The 6,792-nt window shown below is 27.6% G+C and overlaps 1 pseudogene; it reads right to left on the bottom strand.

Moving 5' to 3' along the window:
* Nucleotides 1–5,016: 5,016 nt before the first annotated feature.
* Nucleotides 5,017–6,420, bottom strand: LOC147750539 (uncharacterized; annotated as a pseudogene).
* Between the last annotated feature and the right edge of the window lie 372 nt (nt 6,421–6,792).

Below are 6,792 nucleotides of genomic sequence, written 5' to 3'. Positions count from 1 at the left end.
GAGTGTTTTAAAATATATGTAATAAAAATATAAAAATAAATAAAGTAAAAAATATTTATATACATTTTTTTATGAACATTATAAATATTCATATTTATCGAATAATAATTTTTTTTATTAATTAATATTTAAAAAAATTATATTTAATAATATGATATAACAATCATTAGGAGTGGGTAATTGGGTTTATAGGGGATAAGGGTGGGGAGTGTTTTAAAATATATGTAATAAAAATATAAAAACGTATTAAAAAATATATTTATATACTATTTTTTATGAAAATTATAAATATTCATATTTATTGATTAATAAAAAATATGTATTAATTAATATTTTTAAAAAATGTTATTTATTAATATGATATAACAATCATTAGGAGTGGGTAATTGCGTTTATAGGAGATAAGGGTGGGAGTGTTTTTTTAATATATTTAATAAAAATATATTTAAAAAAAGTATTTTTAAAAAATAATTTAAAAATTGTTGTTTATAAATTAACATTTATTTTTATTTAAATAATTATAAATAAATAATAATATTTAATATGTTTTATTAATAATATAGTATAAGATTACATAATTATCATTAGGAGTGGGTTGTTGGGTTCATAGGGGAAAAGGGTGTAGATTTTTTAAAAATTAAAGTAAATAAATAAAAAATCCTTTAATTTATTAACATAATCTTTAAAGAATTATTAGTCATTAAAATATCAAATTAAAAAAATTCTATTTAATGTAGACTGGAGTTGAAATAGTAATTATTATTTAATTAGTGTCCAGCACCTACTTCAATTTTATGTAAATTGGAGTGGGAATAGTAATTATTAATTAATTTGTGTCCAGCACCTACTTCAATTTAATGTAGACTGGAGTTGGAATAGTAATTATTATGTAATTAGTGTCCAGCACCTACTTCAATGTAATGTAGACTGGAGTTGGAATAGTAATTATTATTTAATTAGTGTCCAGCACCTACTTCAATTTTATCTTAATTGGAGTTGGAATAGTAATTATTAATTAATTAGTGTCCAGCACCTACTTCAATTTAATGTAGACTGAGTTGGAATAGTGATTATTATTTAATTAGTGTCCAGCACCTACTTCAATTTTATGTAAATTGGAGTGGGAATAGTAATTATTAATTAATCAGTGTCCAGCCCCTACTTCAATTTAATGTAGACTGGAGTTGGAATAGTAATTATTATGTAATTAGTATCCAGCACCTACTTCAATTTAATGTAGACTGGAGTTGGAATAGTAAATATTATTTAATTAGTGTCCAGCACCTACTTCAATTTTATGTAAATTGGAGTTGGAATAGTAATTATTAATTAATTAGTGTCCAGCACCTACTTCAATTTAATGTAGACTGGAGTTGGAATAGTAATTATTATTAATTAGTGTCCAGCACCTACTTAAATTTAATGTAGATTGGAGTTCAAATAGTATTTATTATTTAATTAGTGTCCAGCACCTACTTCAATTTAATGTAGACTGGAGTTTGAATAGTAATTATTATTTATTTAGTGTCCAGCACCCACTTCAATTTTATGTAAATTGGAGTGGGAATAGTAATTATTAATCAATTAGTGTCCAGCAATTACTTCTATTTAAGGTAGATTGGAGTTGGAATAGTAATTATTATTTAATTAGTGTCCAGCACCTACTTCAATTTAATGTAGACTGGAGTTGGAATAGTAATTATTATTTAATTAGTGTCCAGCACCTACTTCTATTTTATGTAAATTGGAGTTGGAATAGTAATTATTATTTAATTAGTGTCCAGCACCTACTTCAATTTAATGTAGACTGGAGTTGGAATAGTAATTATTATTTAATTAGTGTCCAGCACCTACTTCAATTTTATGTAAATTGGAATGGGAATAGTAAATATTAATTAATTAGTGTCCAGCAATTACTTCAATTTAATGTAGATTGGAGTAGGAATAGTAATTATTATTTAATTAGTGTCCAGCACCTACTTCAATTTAATGTAGACTGGAGTTTGAATAGTAATTATTATTTAATTAGTGTCCAGTACCTACTTCAATTTAATGTAGACTGGAGTTGGAATAATAATTATTATTTAATTAGTGTCCAGCACCTACTTCAATTTAATGTAGACTGGAGTTGGAATAGTAATTATTATTTAATTATTGTCCAGCACCTACTTCGATTTTATGTAAATTGGAGTTGGAATAGTAATTATTAATTAATTAGTGTCCAACACCTACTTCAATTTAATGTAGATTGGAGTTGGAATAGTAATTATTATTTAATTAGTGTCCAGCACCTACTTCAATTTAATGTAGATTGGAGTTGGAATAGTAATTATTATTTAATTAGTGTCCAGCACTTACTTCAATTTAATGTAGACTGGAGTTGGAATAGTAATTATTAATTAATTAGGGTCCAGCACCTACTTCAATTTAATGTAGACTGGAGTTGGAATAGTAATTATTATTAATTAGTGTCCAACACCTACTTCAATTTAATGTAGATTGGAGTTGAAATAGTAATTATTAATTATTTAGTGTCCAGCAATGACTTAAATTTAATGTAGATTGGATTGGAATAGTAATTATTATTTAATTAGTGTCCAGCACCTACTTCAATTTAATGTAGACTGGAGTTGGAATAGTATTTATTATTTAATTAGTGTCCAGCACCTACTTCAATTTAATGTAGACTGGAGTTTGAATAGTAATTATTATTTATTTTGTGTCCAGCACCCACTTCAATTTTATGTAAATTGGAGTGGGAATAGTAATTATTAATCAATTAGTGTCCAGCAATTACTTCTATTTAAGGTAGATTGGAGTTGGAATAGTAATTATTATTTAATTAGTGTCCAGCACCTACTTCAATTTAATGTAGACTGGAGTTGGAATAGTAATTATTATTTAATTAGTGTCCAGCACCTACTTCTATTTTATGTAAATTGGAGTTGGAATAGTAATTAATATTTAATTAGTGTCCAGCACCTACTTCAATTTAATGTAGACTGGAGTTGGAATAGTAATTAATATTTAATTAGTGTCCAGCACCTACTTCAATTTAATGTAGACTGGAGTTGGAATAGTAATTATTATTTAATTATTGTCCAGCACCTACTTCGATTTTATGTAAATTGGAGTTGGAATAGTAATTATTAATTAATTAGTGTCCAACACCTACTTCAATTTAATGTAGATTGGAGTTGGAATAGTAATTATTATTTAATTAGTGTCCAGCACCTACTTCAATTTAATGTAGATCTGAGTTGGAATAGTAATTATTAGTTAATTAGTGTCCAGCACCTACTACAATGTAATGTAGATTGGAGTTGGACTAGTAATTATTAATTAATTAGTGTCCAGCAATTACTTCAATTTAAGGTAGGTTTAAGTGTTTACTATCTATTTCTACATCAAGTAGACTGGAGTTGGAATAATTATTTTTATTAAATTAGTGTCCAGCACCTATTTTAATTTTATTTAGATTGGAGTGGGAATAGTCAGTTACATGTTATTAGTATCCAGACCCTAATTGGATTTTGCAAATAATATTAATGTGAGATTATAGTAATAACAAAATAGAAAATTGTAAACATCTTCGAAATAATTTTTTTATTAGGTTTTGTATCTTTAGCACAAATAACAATTTAAATAATAATTAATTCACATTTATGAAACATTTATATTTGTGCTAATAATTTGCAACAAAAATTACAATAAAATTTACAGAAGAAGAAGAAAATATAATATGGTTATAATTCATATGTGAAATCATTTCTTTATAGTATTACATATTATATAGTAAATAAAATAAAAAAATAATAATAATAATATTAATATTATTACTAATTATTTTTACAATTAATTGTTTACATCTAAGTTTCTCAGAAAAAGGGATATTTTTTCCAAACATAATTAGTACATTTAAACATTGTGTCACTTTTTTTTACATTTCTATAAATTGTTGTAATAAGTATTATTTCTTTCATAATATTTATTTTTACAGTTTTTATACATATTTGTAAGTAATTTCATAACAGCATAAAAATAACATTTTATAGAAAATATTAGCTATTTTTAAATGAATTCAGGCAATTTAAGAAAGAATTTATAATATATTTCTTACTTTGGACTATTTTATTACTTTTGGGGTCTTTATTTTGTAACCGGGTTAGGTCGTTTTGGGTCATTTAGATGAAGAGCAGCTCGCGGTTGGGAGAGACTTCACGTCGCTTCAAGTAAGGTTTGTTTTATATGTTTTATGTGTATTTTAATGTACTTTTGAGAGTAGTCTGCTGCTATTTAGTGTTCTTATATGTGAGTGAGTAGTGTTTTAGATTTTTGAAACGATAATTTCCGTGTGGTAGATACACGTAGTTTTACTTTGTCATAGGATTGTTTCCAGAATAACTATATCTATGTTTTAAGTTTATGTAGTAGGAAAATAATGTTTTTACTAATGTTAGTAGTTATTTATGTGTTGGTTAATGTGGGTGGGAATGTCTGTTTTCTATGTTTTTGTTATAGGTATTCGCCATATCGGAAGTTCCTTTTTTTTTTTAAAGGAAATGTTTGTTGGTTTTATTCACCACTGCTCTGCAAACACTTCTTTTAAGTTTTCGGTTTTCCTGGAGCGTTTTTTTAACTTTTGGCTATTTTTCGGGTTTTTTATGGTTATTCGATGGCTCTTCACACCATGGATTTGATTTTTTTGGTACAGTTGTATTTTTGCATTTTATTTTGGGTTACATTTGCACTACCTGGATTACTTTGGTGGAGAAGGACGTTATTGGATTTCAAACATGATTGGTAAGTCATATATGTTTGATCTTTTGTGGGTGGGTAATGTGATTATTAATATTGCATTGTTTAATAGTTCTTACCTTATATTTAATGTGTGCATATATGTGATTATTAAGTATATATATTGCATACATTAAATGATTTTAAACATCAAGATTTAAATGTTATTATGCATATTTAGGTGATAGTTTTAGGGATTGCTTTGGTGTTGTTATTTATTCAGAGTAGGGTTTTGGTAATTATGTTTAAGTATTCAATGCCTTTTGTACTGGGGTATAATTTCACTTGCTCTTCTAGGTATTTGTGCATTTGCTTATTTTGTTTTGATGTTTTAGGGACCAGTTCAGTTATGGATTGGTCCATTCTGAATTCCTGGTAGCTTTGTTCTTTCTGTAGGCACTTAATAAAATGTTCTAGAGTTGGTTTTGTTCTGCCAGTTGATTGTATGAAGGCATTGTGCCAACCTTCTACTGCGTTGTTAGTTTTAGATTCACCATTTAAGGTGCTCCTGTAAACGTTCCACCAGGGGAATAGGAATTTTGGGTTTCTTCTGTGGCCAGATCTATGGAGTCTGCCTACCCAGGTGTCTTCAAAGTAGTCCAAAAATGGACTTAACTTAGCTTCATTTTGTTTATAGAAGGGGCTGTCTATAAGAATGTTGTAGTGTTCTGTTACGTCTGTTTTTGGAACATAAGCCAGTGCTATGAGTTTTTTAATTTGGTATGCAAAAGATGAGTTAGTTGCATATTCTACACTTAAGGTAGTTTTTTGTAGATGTCTCCATAGACACTGGTTTAAATGGTAGTAGCAGCCTTGAATGCAGGTATGGGGGTGGATTTTTAGGATTGTTGAAAGCATTGCTTGCTCAAAATCTAGAATTATTTTTTCTGGAGAATAATCATTTGTTTTTTGTTTAATTATATTTAATAATTTCATATATGTGGAATTATTTTTGTTTAGTAGTAGTGCATATAGTAGTGGTATGTTGCAGTTTTGCTAGAGGCCATGTACAGTGTATAATTGGAAAAATGGTTTGGGACAGATGTTAAAAGTTCCATCCATCATCCAATATTGGCTTTGCTGAAGTTTTACTAGATTCATATTGGTTCCAAAAATAATAAGTCTTTTGTCATTGTTTTCATTGTCGTAAATTAAAAATGGTTGCTTGTTTAAAGTTATAATTTGGTTGGCATTTAAATTGATATGATGATATGTTCTGGGAGCTGGTGCGGTAGTAGTAGTAGCTTTTTTAGTTCGTGCTATAGTTCTTTTTAGTGAAAGAATATTTGGCATTTGTGTTGTGGCAGTTTTAGGGATTTTAGGAATTGCTTCTTTTAATATGACGTTAGTTTGTTTTTGGGAACCAGTGCTTGCCTCTTTTATATTTTCCAATGCTGTTCTAACTTCAATTTCAGTTACATTTGGTGGATGATTGTGTTCCCTAGTATACAGTACAGTATCTTCTCTTGTTGTTGCCCTTCCATAACACTTGTTAGAATAATATTTACAACATTTCCAATTAACTTTCATGCCATATTGCTTTTCTTGTGTATAAGTGTAACCCATGTAGCACAGTAATAGCTTTCCTTTCTGGCTGGTTACAAATTCTGCTCCTTCTGTCATTTTGTTGTTTGTATATCTAGAAAACATATATATAATAGTTAATGTCAAGGAAAATGTGTTTATAATTCTAAGTAAGTGATTATTAGTAATGTATATACTTACGTGTTTTAGAAATGAGTGAAATCTTTTGATATGCTTTATTCTTTCGTTGTAGATAGTGTTTTCTGATGTTGTTTGAGCTGTTAGGAAAAACATAAAATGACAATATTATTACAAAATTGTGTGTGTATTTAGGATGTCACTGCTAATTTCTACTACAAAAGTGGATACTAATAAGTGTAGGATTTTATTTTACATTGTCAAGATACTTACTTATTTTGTTTTAGGTAGGGTTTTCCAGTATAGTTGTATCTTCTTTTTGTGGAGAGTATA

Source organism: Lissotriton vulgaris, chromosome 1_1 (assembly GCF_964263255.1).
Source record: "Lissotriton vulgaris chromosome 1_1, aLisVul1.2, whole genome shotgun sequence".
Classification (NCBI taxonomy): domain Eukaryota; kingdom Metazoa; phylum Chordata; class Amphibia; order Caudata; family Salamandridae; genus Lissotriton; species Lissotriton vulgaris.
Note: the sequence above shows the minus strand (reverse complement) of the source record. Positions and strands in the feature narration are given on the sequence as shown.